Source organism: Anolis carolinensis, unplaced genomic scaffold (assembly GCF_035594765.1).
Source record: "Anolis carolinensis isolate JA03-04 unplaced genomic scaffold, rAnoCar3.1.pri scaffold_7, whole genome shotgun sequence".
Classification (NCBI taxonomy): domain Eukaryota; kingdom Metazoa; phylum Chordata; class Lepidosauria; order Squamata; family Dactyloidae; genus Anolis; species Anolis carolinensis.
In genome coordinates, this window is record NW_026943818.1 from 26,228,246 (window position 1) to 26,243,289 (window position 15,044).

Below are 15,044 nucleotides of genomic sequence, written 5' to 3' on the forward strand. Positions count from 1 at the left end.
TGGGGGGAATTGCATATGACGTTGTCCTTAAGGAGGCAACCTGTGTGGCCTCTCCAAGTGTTTCATTTACAAACCTTTCAAATATCATCCAAACGTTGAGCAATTATTATGATATGCAAATCTGTAATTGCGAGCCATTTATCTCGCAATTAATATTCTCCGAGAGCACCAAGTTTGTATTAATCTCCAAACATCTGCCGCACTGTTGCAGCGCTTCACTGTTGCACTTACATAAGCGGTGTTTTTTTCAGCAGTGGGGCTGAAACAGGGGGTTTAGAAGAAGGACAGCATGAATAATAGAAAACAGGCTGCATTAAATAAATGATATGCCAGTGCTGTGACTGCTCTGTCAAACTCTTTCCAGAGCCTTTGACGTCCCCGTGAAAGACTTGCACTTCTCCCAGGATCGGCCACCACTTTGTTGCCCAATGGGGCTGACGGCACAACATGGAGAAGGTCAGCCCAAAGCAGAGGACGACGAAAAGGCCGAGTCTCCCACGGTCAAGGAGAAGATCTCGGAAGAGACTTTACAGCAAAACGGGCCACTGGAGTACTCTAGCTGGCAAGTATTGTCGTCTCCCGGTTGTCTTTCATTCTACACATTGTTGTAGGTAGCGATGAAATGAAGTCCTTCCATAGTGTGCCCCCAATTCTTATGGAAGAGTCAAACAGCACCAAATTCCATCAACATGCAGCTCTGTATCCACCAGGCATTGAGTTTTCTGTGGGATTATCCCACATCTGGGAGACCTCCAGAGAAGGAGAGTCCACCACCTTCTGAGGTCCTTCCAAATGTTAAGGAGGCATCTCTTTTCTTGTCATTTGAATCCGTTGGTTTGTGTTCTAATCTGGTAGTTCCCAAACTTGGGTCCTTCTAGTGTTTTGGACTTCATCTCCCAGAATGACTAACAGTTGGCCAAGTTTTCTGGAGGTTCGGGAAGCTGAAGTCTTAAATACTTGAAAGACCAACATTTGGGGACCATTGTTCTAAACTCTGGAGCAGCCAAGAGATAGTCCAAAAAGTGGTTCATAACCTTTTGGTACTAATGTTGGAGAGTGGACCATGGTCGAAGTGGTCCCTGGTCAAAGTGGTCACTGGTCGAAGTTGTCCCTGGTCAAGTGGTTCTTGGTCAAAGTGGTCCATGATCAAGTGGTCCATGGTCAAAGTGGTCCCTGGTTAAGTTGTCCCTGGTCAAGTGGTTCTTGGTCAAAGTGGTCCATGGTTAAGTTGTTCTTGGTCAAAGTGGTCCATGGTCAAGTGGTCCCTGGTTAAGTTGTCCCTGGTCAAGTGGTTCTTGGTCAAAGTGGTCCATGGTTAAGTTGTTCTTGGTCAAAGTGGTCCATGGTCAAAGTGGTCCCTGGTTAAATTGTCCCTGGTTAAGTGGTTCTTGGTCAAAATGGTCCATGGTCAAGTTGTCCCTGGTTAAGTGGTTCTTGGTCGAAATGGTCCCTGGTCGAAGTGGTCCATGGTCAAGTGGTCCCTTGTTAAATTGTTCCTGATCAAGTGGTCCCTGGTCAATGAGGTCCCTGGTCAAAATGTTCCCTGGTCAAGTGTTCCCTCCTCAAAGAGTTCCGTGGTCAAAGAGGTCCCTGGTCAAAAAAAGGTTGGAAACTGAAGTTCTAAAGCATGAATGAGCAACTGACCCCCCCCCCCAAACCTTGAGGATCCACACACCTCTTTGTGCTCATCCACCCAATTTTTATATTGAAAAATTGGCAGGGGTCTCTCTGTGTCTCCTGAAGTTGACCTGTTGTGGTGGGAGATTCGAAGATGTTCTTGGGTCACACTTTCCCCGCTCCTGCTCTATAAAAACACAGGTAGATAATGGTTGGTTTCCTGTGCAGGATATCAACGCACAGATAGTTAAAATACTGATATAAGACTGGCCTATTTTTGGATGTTCTCAGCAGGTAATAATTGCCACATGGAACTGACTCAAAATAAGGCCAGCCTTGAATCCTAATCAGAGCCGGCCCTAGGTATTTTTCAAGTGTAGGCGAACAGAATTTTGGCGCCCCCCCAAACCAATCACTGAAAAATAAAAGCGTTGGATAAGCGAAAATGTTGGATAATAAGGAAGTATAAAGGAAAAGCCTATAAAACATCAAATTACATTATGATTTTAAAAATTAAGCACCAAAACATCATGTTTTACAACAAATCAATAGAAAAAGCAGTTCAATACATGGTAATGTTATGTAGGAATTACTATATTTGCAAATTTAACACTAAACATTGAACAGGGATATAGGGCAGTGTGGACTTAGATAACCCAGATAGCCCTCAGTATTAAAAAAAACTCTAAAATCAGGACAATAAATAAAGAACAACACTCTGAAAACAGAAGAAATCCAGACAGTAAACAATCAGGGACAGCTAACTCCTCCCAAAAAAGATTCTCCCAGGCAAGAAGAAGCCAGGCCTTGAAGCCACAGGGCCATTAAATGCTAATCAAGGTGATTAATTACAACATCCACACCTGCTTCAAAGAAAAGTTCTTTCTCCCACCCTGGACCTTCTACAGATATATAAACCCCACATACCTAGCTTCCAAGTTCCTACAGACCTCACAATCTCTGAAGGCCCCAAAGGAGGGCTCCCGTGGTGCGAAGGTGGGTCTGCGCCGGCCGGAAGGCCCGAAAGAGAAGGAGGTGGAGAGTGGTGCCCTCCTCCCAGGACGATGGTGCCCCCGGGACGATGGCGCCACAGGCAAATGCCTATTTCGCCTTATGGTTGGACCGCCTCTGATCCTAATGGCCGAGTCAGTGACTGTCATATTATCCATCAATAGTGTCCCTTAGAAGGATTCGTAGCAATTTCCACTGCATATTGCCACCCTTTACTTCCATATTCATCTACACAATCTTGCAATAGTTCTCTAGATTTCAGCCCCATCTGGGGACCGAATCTGGGACAGGTATGTGCACAGGTGTGCAACCGGATACTTTCCTTGTGATTTATGTTCACTTTTATGCATCGTTTGATTTATGTATTTATTTTTATCTTTGGCATCGCTTTCCCCTAGGGTTGGAGTAATTAAATGCCTGGAATGGTTAAATGGGGATTAAAGATGCAAGTGAATCAAAACAAAAATGAATAATGGACCGAGTTTAGGAATTTCGCAACGAGATCCCGAGTGTAGGGTTGTTGTGCATTTTCCGGGCTGTATGGCCATGTTCCAGAAGTACCGTATATACTCAAAGATAAGCTTAGTTTTTCAGCCCTTATTTATAAGCTGAAAAAGCCTCCCTCGGCTTAAAATTGGGTCAAGGTCAAGTCGGCAGCGGAGCCTGGAGGCTGTTGCTTGCAATATATGATCTATTTATCTCTCATCTTACCCTCTCTTATGAGTGTTTACTTTTCCAAAGCCTCCCTCGCTCTTAACCAAGGGAATGTTTTGAAAAGGGAAAGAAGCCCTTGCAAGTCAGGATGAAGAAAAATATGTATATATACCCATTAATCTTAAAAAAGCATTTCCCCCTGAAATATTAATTAATCTCTGCTACAGATATATAGGCATTTCCCTCTGCAAGCCTTTGCAATCCCTATGTATCTTTATATCTGTATCTATCTAAATTAATTTTATATATGAATTGCCCCCTCACATGTTTGCAAGACTTTGCAAATCCTATATACATATAGATATCTCGAGATTTCCATGTACCTGTATATCTGTATCTGTGTGTATACATTCTTTTATATATGAATTTTTGCCTCATATGTTTGCAAGTCTTTGCAAATCCTATACAGACATAATTATTTATATATAGAGAGATGTCTAGATAGATATATATAAATATAGATATGTAGGGCTTGCAAATATAGCAGGGGAAATGCACACACACACACATAGAGACTTCTAGATAGATATAAACATAAATATACAGGGGAAATGCGCGCGCACACACAGATTTCTAGATAGATATATACAAACTATATAGGGCTTGCAAATATTGCTGGAGGGAAATGCACATATATAGAGAGATGATTTGCAAAAATTTCAGGGGGAAATGCATATGTGAAATTAGTATCTATAATTATAGATCTATATCTAGCTCTGCATTGTTTATGTAGGCACTGAATGTTTGCCTGTTACTATGTTGGAAGCCAGCCTGAGTCCCCACGGGGAGATAGGGCAGGGTACAAATGAAGTTATTATTATTATTATTATTATTATTATTATTATTATTATTAATACCATATTGTTTTTGTTGACCCTACTTTTCCACTTACAGAGCTAGTTTACTGTTTTTCTTTGAAATACGGTAAATATTGAAAAACCTTTAACCTACTGATGCCTCAATATAATTTCATTGGGATCTATTTTCATTTTGAAATGTACCCGTAACTGCTGAATTTCCCACCCTCGGCTTATACTCGAGTCAATAAGTTTCCCTAGTTTTTTTGTGGTAAAATTAGGTGCCTCGGCTTATATTAGGGTCAGCTTATACTCGAGTATATATGGTATTCTCTCCTGACGTTTCGCCCACATCTACAGCAGGCATCCTTAGAGGTTGTGAAGATGGCCCTACAGCCCGAAAAACACACAACAACCTGTGATTCCGGCCATGAAAGCCTACGACGAGATCTTGAGTCTTTCCTCGCTTCTTCCACTGCTCCAGACCCGAATGTGCTGGGCTAGATTCGAGTCAGCAAAACAATCTAGTAATAACTGCATTCCAGTATATTGGTTGGGTACATATCACGCTGACTTCTCCTTCAAAATGCACGCAGAACATAATGTCCTTCTGGCAGCCTTCTGGCAGCCAAATTACTGGGAGAGCATCAAATCAAATGACATCTCTCTTTTCAGCAAGTGTGTATATGTGTGTGTGTACACTTCTTCCCAACAAATGAGGTAGTCAATGGTAGTGTTGGGATAAACTTTCAGGAATGAAATGGATCTTAAGAAGCTGTTTAGTTTACTGGCTGATATCCGAACAGAGGATGGGCTGGAGATGTCACTGCCTTGGTCCTTTCATTACTGGCTGCTACTTCCCAACAGATACAGACTAAACAGTATAATTTCTCCAGTGGTGTTGAGCATAGACATTAGACATGTCAAAAAATCATTTTGAATCGTATATCTAATTTATTTCGGATTGTTCTCGCTTTTTGATACGCATTCCGAGACATTGTCTCACAGCGCAACCAGCAATGTAATTCGAACCATTGTTGGCCCATTTTCTAATTGTTTCTTAATGTTTCATTAATTCCCCCCCCCCCCCCAAAAAAATTTTTAAATATATTTTTAAAAATATTTTTAATTTTTTTTTATTTCTGCAACCTACCTTGAATGGGAGCTTAGCGCAGCCTAACATGGCTGCCGCTCCCCGGCCAATCAGAAGCTTCCACAATGGACACAAAGGTGGGGGCTAGGGTCCTCTGCATCCATGTGGAAGATTGCCATAAAAGCCCATTGTGTAGCCCGGGCGAGCCATTCTGGGCTGGGCTTTGAGCGGAGAGGGTGGTGGTCTGCAAACAGAGAGCAAGCAAGCCTCTTGAGGGAGAGAGAGGGTGAAGGGGCCCAGTCTGGCTGTTCCCACAGAGGGGTTTGGAGAAAGGGTTAGGGTTTTGTTGCTGGTTCTTTCTCTTAGCAAGGGAATTTCTAGTTTTCAAAGTATCTTTGCACTCCTTGCCAGAGCATTGCTTGGCGTGGTGGTCACTGGTCCATTTCTAATTGAAGGCATTGGGTTGAGGCTTGTGGGATTACATAGCCAGAGACACCATTGATTTCCAGTGTCCTTCTTGCTTACAAATACAGCAAGGAAATTTCTAGTTTTCAAAGTATCTTTGCACAACTTGCAAGGGCATTGCAAATTTGATGAGGATAGCTCAACAAATGAGGGCGGGAGAGCCCTGTAAAAGTCCCCCCCCTCGGGTTCCTTTTTTTTTTTTTGGCGATTGCGCATGCACGTCCGCCATTTTAGAAACATTTTGAATCATTACAAATTTTCGGAAATATCCAAAATTTTTGGGTGAAAAAATTGGAATACTTTCTATATCGAAGCTCCAGCACCCCCTATTTTAGAAATGAGAATTGAAACATTTTTTTCATCGATCGGACATGTCTAATAGACATCCTGTGATAATGCAACATGTCTCATTAAGACTGTCTTAATGTGGTGAGATATATTCCACACTGATGCGTATTCAGCACCATAGCGAAGCGCAAGGGCAGATGTCTTCACCGTATCTGGTTCTGATCCCCAGGTTGTGCCAGTCAGCTTTCGTATAATATTACAGTAGAGTCTCACTTATCCAAGACTCATTTATCCAAGGTTCTGGATTATCGAAGGCATTTTTGTAGTCAATGTTTTCAATATATCATGATATTTTGGTGCTAAATTTGTAAAAACAGTAATTAGTACATAACATTACCGCGTATTGAACTACCTTTTCTGTCAAATTTGTTGTATAACATGATGTTTTGGTGCTTAATTTGTAAAATCATAACCTAATTTGATGTTTAATAGGCTTTTCCTTAATCCCTCCTGTGCTGGTACGGCTGTACCAGAAGCTCCAACTTTATTTTCTTTGTGCTAATGTTTGCAGTCATAGGGCAGGCCACCTGTCCATCATCATTAAGTTTGGTTCCGCCCCTTGTTCAGGGCTCTGGGAGAGAAGGAGCCATTTTTAAGTCAGTCTCACTTAAGGAAGCTAAGCTATAGGATTTAGACCAGCTCGTCCCGTAGAAAAGCTTCATATCTCAAGAACATCCGGGGATATAGAACATCTGAGAGAACAGAAACAGAAATTCCAGGGGGAAAGTCCCAAAGCTCTGGCTGAGAGCTCACAGCCTCTCAGCCTCACAGCTCCTGAGGGAAACAGCCCTAAAGTTTCCAAAGAAACCTCGGAGAGAGAACAGCATCACAGATTCACGGAACCCCACCTGAAACATCTGCAAGCCTTGGTTGGTAGGTCCACTCGATGCCCAGATGCATTTGGAATCGGTAGTGGTCCCACATCAGCTAGGCCCATATAATAGACAGCCTGGGAGAGGTTATAAGAGGGTTTTCTTCTTACAGAAAAAGTACAGTTATCCAAAGCCAATTCCCCATTCCCTGGGGACAAGACTGAAAGGCCAACAATTTATTAAAGAAACCTTGAAGTGTTATTTGACTCCTTGAAGATTTATTATTTGTTCAACAATAAAGACTTTGTTATTTCATTAAAGACTCAAAAGACCATCCTTTTCAGGAAAATCCTCAAGAACCTCTCTTTGAGGCTTCCCGCTGGGCATAAAGTATATGTCCTATACAAAAGACAATAGTTACAGGCCCAGCGCGTGACAGAACACCTCCTTATTATCCAAGATATTCGCTTATCCAAGGTTCTGCCGGCCCGTTTAGCTTGGATAAGTGAGACTCTACTGTATTTCTAGAACCCAATTTTTGCTTCATAGTCAAGCAGTTCTTCTTGTAAGTCAGAGCACGGTCCAGAGTAACTCCAATATATTTTGGTGTGCTGCAATGCTTCAGTTGGATTCCTCCCCAGGTAATCCTCAGGGCTTGAGATGATTGTCCATTCTCAAGATGAAAAACACACGTTTGCATTTTAGATTAATAATAATAATAATAATAATAATAATACTTTATTTATACCCCGCCACCATCTCCCCACGGGGACTCGGGGTGGCTTACATGGGGCAGAGGCCCAAACAACATAAGGACAAAATAAAAGCAACATAATACAAATCACAATATAAAAAAGATAAAACAGTAATACAATATGAACAAGAGTATTATAACAGTTGAAACCAATCAATTAAAACAACAATAAAGTTAAAGGTTTCCCCTGACGTTAAGTCCAGTCATGTCTGACTCTGGGGGTTGGTGCTCATCTCCATTTCTAAGCTGAAGAGCCGGCGTTGTCCGTAGACACCTCCAAGGTCATGTGGCCATTGGCATGACTGCATGGAGCTCTGTTACCTTCCCGCCAGAGTGGTACCTATTGATCTACTCACATTGGCATGTTTTCGAACTGCAAGGTTGGCAGAAGCTGGAGCTAACAGCAGGCACTCACTCCGCTCCCGGGATTTGAACCTGGGACCTTTCGGTCTGCAAGTTCAGCAGCTCAGTGCTTTAACACACTTCGCCACTGGGGCTCCAAAAACAACAATACAAGGATAATACTTAAACAACAATACAAGGATTAAAAAATTGCATTTAAAACACATAAATGGTAAGACCATAATAAATACAGGATAAATTATTAAAAAACCATCTGGGGCTGATTAGTTAATGACTGTCTCACCGAAGGCCTGCTGAAACATTGTTGTTTCCTGAAGGAAGATAGAGAGGGAACTAACCTAATCTCCCTGGGGAGGGAGTTCCAGAGTAGGGGAGCCACGTCTGAGAAGGCCCTCTCTCTCGTCCCCACCAAACGCAGTTGTGAGGAGGGTGGAAGTGAGAGGAGGGCCTCCCTGGAAGATCTCAGAGATTGAGTGGGTTCATAGAGGACGACGTGTTCACAAAGATAGGCAGGTCCCAGACCGATTTCCCTATAATAGACAGTAAGAGCACCTAAAGCTTCGGAGAGTTTCTCTACAACCATTTCAAAGCTCCCTGCTTGGGCGGTGATGGCATGATCGTCAACATAGATGAACCTCTCTGTCCCTTCTGGCCGTGGCTGGTCATTTGTGGAAATGTTGAACATTGATGGAGCAAGCACGCTCCCCTGGGGCAGGCCATTCTTCTGTCTTCGCCATCTGCTTCTCTGCCTCTGGAACTCAACAAAAAAGCCTCTGTTTTGTAGCAGATTCCGTATGGGAGTAGGGTCGTTTTGAACTCCTGAATGCAGGCAGAAAATCAAAACTGGGAGAATTGCAGCAGCGTTTCCACGAAGAAGCTTGGGGATTCCATATTTGGGTTTTTTTCCCCTGACGATTCCAACAGCATCTGTTCTAGTATGATTGCAGATTCACTGACATTTTTAAAATGCATGTTTTCAGTTTGCAAGAGACTAACACAATCTTTTGAGGAGGCAAAGAACTCATAACAAGATTGGGGGGGGGGGTTGTTTGGTTCCTTCGGAGCTGAGTTACAGGCTGAATGGTGTCAATGGAATCCATATATTTGCTAGAGGTGTTTTGTTTTATTCCGGAACCTGTCGTATCTCTGGCTTTCGAGAAATGGTACTAATTCTCACTTCCCGCTTCTCTTTTGACTGGCTCTGGAAATATTGAACGTCCTTGTTCGTCTTCTTCACTCCCACCTATTGTTAGGGATCAATCGTGATTTGTCCCAGATGGGAAACATTGAAATTCCTAACATTGTGTCCTTTGGCTCTTTTAGTGCTGAACCTGGCATCCCTGACACATACAAATTTTGATTTCATTGTAAATTTAACCTTTCCAACATCATTTGTAAGAGGCACAGCCGAATGTCATTGATGCCAAGGGTCTAGTGTGGGAAAGGGGTCCTCCTAAGAGTGGGATCTCCACAAATGTGTCTACAGTTGTGCCAAGGGTCTTGCGGACTGACAAATGGGTCTTCCTAAGACTGGCATTGTAGATACACAGAAAGGAGAGTGAGAGGAAGCATGGCCGAATGTCATTGATGCCAAGGGTCTTGTGTGGGAAAGATTCCTTTTCGGATGGGCAAAGAAGTCCTCCTAAGAGTGGCATCTCCACAAATGTGTCTATAGTAGTACCAAGGGTATTGTATGGGAAAGGGGTCCTCCTAAGAGTGGCATCTCCACAAATGTGTCTACAGTCGTGCCAAGGGTCTTGCGGACTGACAAATGGGTCTTCCTAAAACTGGCATCGTAGACACACAGACAGGAGAGGGAGATGTATATCCATCTGTGATTATGATGCTTACTTGATGCATGGGAAAGGGGTCCTCCTGAGTGTGGCATCTCCACAAATGTATCTACAGTAGTGCCAAGGGTCTTGCGGACCGACAAATGGGTCCTCCTAAGAGTGGCATCTCCACAAATGTGTCTACAGTGGCGCTAAGGGTCTTGCGGACCGACAAATGGGTCCTCCTAAGAGTGGCATCTCCACAAATGTGTCTAGAGTGGTGCTTAGGGTCTTGCGGACAAACAAATGGGTCCTCCTAAGAGTGGCATCTCCACAAATGTGTCTAGAGTGGCGCTTAGGGTCTTGCGGACAAACAAATGGGTCCTCCTAAGAGTGGCATCTCCACAAATGTGTCTACAGTGGCGCTAAGGGTCTTGCGGACAAACAAATGGGTCCTCCTAAGAGTGGCATCTCCACAAATGTGTCTACAGTGGCGCTAAGGGTCTTGCAGACCGACAAATGGGTCCTCCTAAGAGTGGCATCTCCACAAATGTGTCTAGAGTGGTGCTGAGGGTCTTGCGGACCAACAAATGGGTTCTCCTAAGAGTGGCATTTCCACAAATGTGTCAAGAGTGGTGCTAAGGGTCTTACGGACCAACAAATGGGTCCTCCAAAGAGTGGCATTTCCACAAATGTGTCTACAGTAGTGCCAAGGTTCTTGCGGACCGACAAATGGGTCTTCCTAAGGTTGGCACCGTAGGCATCCAGACTGGAGAGGGAGATGTGTATCCATCTGTGATGATGATGCCTGCTTCCGTCGGTGGGTGCTTATTGTTGTGAGCAATGCGTCTTGTGTGGAGAGATTTCGGTGGCAGTGCTAGCTCCCGATTTCTCTGAAAGGTACGGCTGGTGTTGACTGGTATGTGTGTCCTTTGGGGGCTGGCAAATGGGTCCGAAGAGGCAGCAGCTTTGGCATGGTGTGACCCATAGCCAACAGTTGAGCCAGACCTTCTTGGAGCCTTCTGATCTCCTTGGCTTGGACTTGGAGCATCTCCTTGCAGTTGCCTCTCCTTTCTCCTCCCTCCTCCTCCTCCTCTTCCGCGCGTGCTGGAGTTTTGACGTGGGCGAGAGCAAAAGCGGGAGGAGCCGGGGCTGGCGGGGAGGGGGAGTGGGTGGGTGGACGCCAGCCCTCTCCATCCCTCCCTCCCTCCCTCCCTCCCTCCTTCTCTCTCCTCCATCCCTGCCTTGGCCATGGCCACCTGCTGCGTGGATCCGCCGCGCGTGGGAGCCCAGCCGGGCGCCGGGGGTCCAGCCGCCCGCCCTTAAGGACCCCCACCCTCACCCTCCCTCTCTTCTCCCCTTCCCCCTCTCTGGGCAGGGCGGAGGGAGGCGCCGCGGAGGAGCAGCCGCAAGGTGAGTGGCCGCCCAGGTGCCCACCTGCGTGGGAAGGCGAGGAGCAGCTGGGCTCCGGGTGGGCTCGGGTGGGGACTTGGACTGGCCGGGTCCAGAGGCATTGCCTTGGAAGAAGGTCTTCTCCTCCGGTGGGGTGGGCTTCAGATTGGACTCCGTCCTTTCCTTCCACCATCTCGCTCTTCCTGCTCCCTTCTCTCCCCCTCCCTCGTCCTCCTCTTTCTCTCCTTCCCTCTCTCCTTCTCCCACCTTCCTTCTCTTGCTCTCCATCTTTCCCCCTCTCTCTATCTCCCCTCTTTCCCTTTCCCCTCTCCTTCTCTCTCCCTCTTTCCCTCCCTCTCCTTTTCTCCCCGTCGTTCCCCCTCCCTCTCTCCCTCTCTCCCGCTTTCCCCGTCTCACTCCCTTCTCTCTCCTTCACTCTCTCCTCTCCCTCCCTCTCTCCTTTTCTCTCCATCTTTCCCCATCTCCTCTGTCTCTCTTTCCCTCTCTCCCACTCCCCTGCCTCTCCTCCTCTCCCTCCCTGGTCCTTCTCTCTTTCTCTCCTTCTCTCTCCCTCTTTCCCTCTCTCCTTTTCTCTTCATCTTTCCCTCTCTCCTCCTCTTTCCCTCTCTCTCACTCCACTCTCCTTCTCTCTCTCCTTTTCTCTCCCTCTTTCCCCCTCTCTCTCCTTCTCTCCCCTCTCTCCTATTCCTCTTTCCTTCCCTCTCCTTCTTTTCCTCTTTCTCACTCCTCTCTCCTTTTCTCTCTCCCTACCTCACCCTTCTCTCTCCTCCTCTCCTTCCCTCTCTCCTTTTCTCTCCATCTTTCCCCATCTCTCTCTTCCTCCTTCTCTCTCTTTCTCTTCCCTCACTCCTTTTCTCTTCATCTTTCCCTCTCTCCTCCTCTTTCCCTCTCTCTCACTCCACTCTCCTTCTCTCTCTCCTTTTCCTCTTTCCCTCTCTCTCACTCCCCTCTTCTCTCTCCTTCTCTCTTCTTCTCTCTCCTTCTCTCTTTCTCCTCTTGTCTCCCTCTTTCCCTCTCACTCCACTCTCCTTTTCACTCTCCTTTCCCTCTCTCTCTTCTCTCCCTCTTTCCCTCTCTCTCTCTCCACTCTCCTTCTCTCTCTCCTTTTCTCTCCATCTTTCCCTCCCTCTCCCTCTTTCCCCCTCTCTCTCCTTCTCTTCTTTCCCCTCTCTCCTATTCCTCTTTCTCCTTCTCTCCCTTTCCCTCTCTCACACTCCTCTCTCCTTCTCTCACTCCCTACCTCACCCTCCTCCTCTCCCTCCCTCTCTCCTTTTCTCTCCATCTTTCCCCATCTCTCTCTTCCCCCTTCTCTCTCTTTCTCTTCCCTCTCTTTCCCTCTCTCTCTCACTCCACTCTCCTTCTCCCTCTCCTTTCCCTCTCTCTCTCCTCTTCTCTCCCTCTTTCCCTCTTTCTTACTCCACTCTCCTTCTCTCTCCCCTCTCTCCTTCTCTCTCCCTCTTTCCCCATCTCTTCCTTCCCCTCTCCTTCCCTCTCTCCTCTTCTCTCTCTCTTCTTGTCTCCCTCTTTCCCTCTCTCTCACTCCACTCTCCTTCTCCCTCCTTCTCCCTCTCCTTCCCTCTCTCCTCTTCTCTCTCTCCTCCTCTCCCTCTTTCCCTCTCTCTCCCTCCTTCTCTCTCTCCTCTCTCTCCCTCTTTCCCCATCTCTTCCTTCCTCTCTCCTTCTCTCTCTCTTGTCTCCCTCTTTCCCTCTCTCTCACTCCACTCTCCTTCTCCCTCCTTCTCCCTCTCCTTCCCTCTCTCCTCTTCTCTCCCTCTTTCCCTCTCTCTCTCCCTCCTTCTCTCTCTCCTTCTCTCTCCCTCTTTCCCTATCTCTTCCTTCCTCTCTCCTTCTCTCTCTTCTTGTCTCCCTCTTTCCCTCTCTCTCACTCCACTCTCCTTCTCCCTCCTTCTCCCTCTCCTTCCCTCTCTCCTCTTCTCTCCCTCTTTCTCTCTCTCTCTCGCTCCTTCTCTCTCTCCTCTCTCTCCCTCTTTCCCCATCTCTTCCTTCCTCTCTCCTTCTCTCTCTCTTCTTGTCTCCCTCTTTCCCTCTCTCTCACTCCACTCTCCTTCTCCCTCCTTCTCCCTCTCCTTCCCTCTCTCCTCTTCTCTCCCTCTTTCCCTCTCTCTCACTCCACTCTCCTTCTCCCTCCTTCTCCCTCTCCTTCCCTCTCTCCTCTTCTCTCCCTCTTTCTCTCTCTCTCTCTCTCGCTCCTTCTCTCTCTCCTCTCTCTCCCTCTTTCCCCATCTCTTCCTTCCTCTCTCCTTCTCTCTCTCTTCTTGTCTCCCTCTTTCCCTCTCTCTCACTCCACTCTCCTTCTCCCTCCTTCTCCCTCTCCTTCCCTCTCTCCTCTTCTCTCCCTCTTTCCCTCTCTCTCACTCCATTCTCCTTCTCTCTCCTTCCCTCTCTCCTCTTCTCTCCCTCTTTCCCTCTCTCTCTCTCCCTCCTTCTCTCTCTCCTCTCTCTCCCTCTTTCCCCATCTCTTCCTTCCTCTCCCTTTCTCTCCCTCTTTCCCTCTCTCTCACTCCCTTCTTCTCTCTCCTTTCCTCTCTTCCCCATCTCACTCTCTCCGTACCTCTACACTACAATGCCGTTGCACAGTGTGGACAGACACCAGCCGTGGCTGCTGGGGATTATAGTTTGAGAAGGTCTTGAGCTGTGGTTCTCACCCTGAGGATCCCCAAGTGTTTTGACCTACAACTCCCAGAAATCCCAGCGGTTGGGATTCCTGGGAGTCGAAGGCCAACACATCAGGTTGAGAAGAACTGCTTTGAGCCCTGCAAGACACCCATGACATCGTGCCTAACACACCTGAACCTCAAGGTCTTATCTCGAATCCTAGTTTGCCGTGTGATCTCAGGTCTAATTTATTCTCCCTTTGAAAGGTCTGTTGCCTTCTCTGCCAATGAGTAGGGCTTCCTGACCAAACTACAACTCCCAGGATGGATTCATAAGCTTTGGGTTTGCTTCTCAAGCCAGACTAGACAGCCTACTCTGTCTCTCTCTCTCTCTCTCCCCGTCAAAGACGCACATCTTCCTCCGCACGCATGCTTCCCTCTCAAGGGATGCCCTGAAAACGTGCAGTCAGGCCTCACCTTGGAGTGCGGACGCTGCAGAATTAACATCGTGGAACTTGTAGTTCAGCACCGACATTCCTCGACACAAAAGGCTACAGACCTTGGAGGACAGCATCTCCCATGAATCCGTATCATTGAAGGTAGTGTCCATTCTGGCTGCATTCATTCTCCAACGTAGATCCACCCTCAGGTATCTGAAGGTTGGGTTGCTGTGAGTTTTTTGGGCTGTCTGACCATTCTCTCCTGACGTTTTGCCCACACCTATGACAAAGTTTGTGAGGTCTGTTAGAGAATGGTCAAGTGTGGTTGATATATGGTAGTGAAGGGATCTTACTAATAATATGTTAATATGATTGGGTTGCTGTGAGTTTCCCTGGCCATGTCCCGGAAGCATTCTCTCCTGACGTTTTGCCCACATCTATGGCAAAGGTTGTGAGGTCTGTTGGAGAATGGTCAAGTGTGGTTGATATATGGTAGTGAAGGGATCTTACTAATAATATGTTAATATGATTGGGTTGCTGTGAGTTTCCCTGGCCATGTCCCGGAAACATTCTCTCCTGACGTTTTGCCCACATCTGTGGCAAAGGTTGTGAGGTCTGATGGAGAATGGTCAAGTGAGCTTGATATACGGTAGTGAAGGGATCTTACTAATAATATGTTAATATGATTGAGTTGCTGTGAGTTTCCCTGGCCATGTCCCAGAAGCATTCTCTCCTGACGTTTTGCCCACATCTATGGCAAAGGTTGTGAGGTCTGTTGGAGAATGGTCAAGTGAGCTTGATATACGGTAGTGAAGGGATCTTACTAATAT

At 46.4% G+C, this 15,044-nt stretch overlaps 1 protein-coding gene and 1 long non-coding RNA gene across 6 annotated transcripts in view; both read left to right on the forward strand.

The window, feature by feature from the left end:
• The window catches only part of LOC134293000 (uncharacterized), a 33,881-nt gene extending 30,593 nt beyond the window's left edge, over positions 1-3,288 (forward strand). Inside the window, exon 3 of the long non-coding RNA XR_010000068.1 lies at positions 365-3,288. This is a non-coding gene — a long non-coding RNA (uncharacterized LOC134293000). The remainder of the gene's footprint in view (positions 1-364) is intronic.
• Positions 3,289-10,626: 7,338 nt separating this feature from the next.
• The window catches only part of caln1 (calneuron 1), an 89,856-nt gene continuing 85,438 nt past the window's right edge, over positions 10,627-15,044 (forward strand). The window contains exons 1-2 of one of the 5 annotated variants that reach the window (XM_062959062.1): positions 11,034-11,159; positions 14,182-14,373. The gene's annotated coding sequence lies outside the window, so the exon portion shown is untranslated. The other 4 variants (XM_062959063.1, XR_010000069.1, XM_008121684.2 and 1 more) reach the window with 4 other exon arrangements.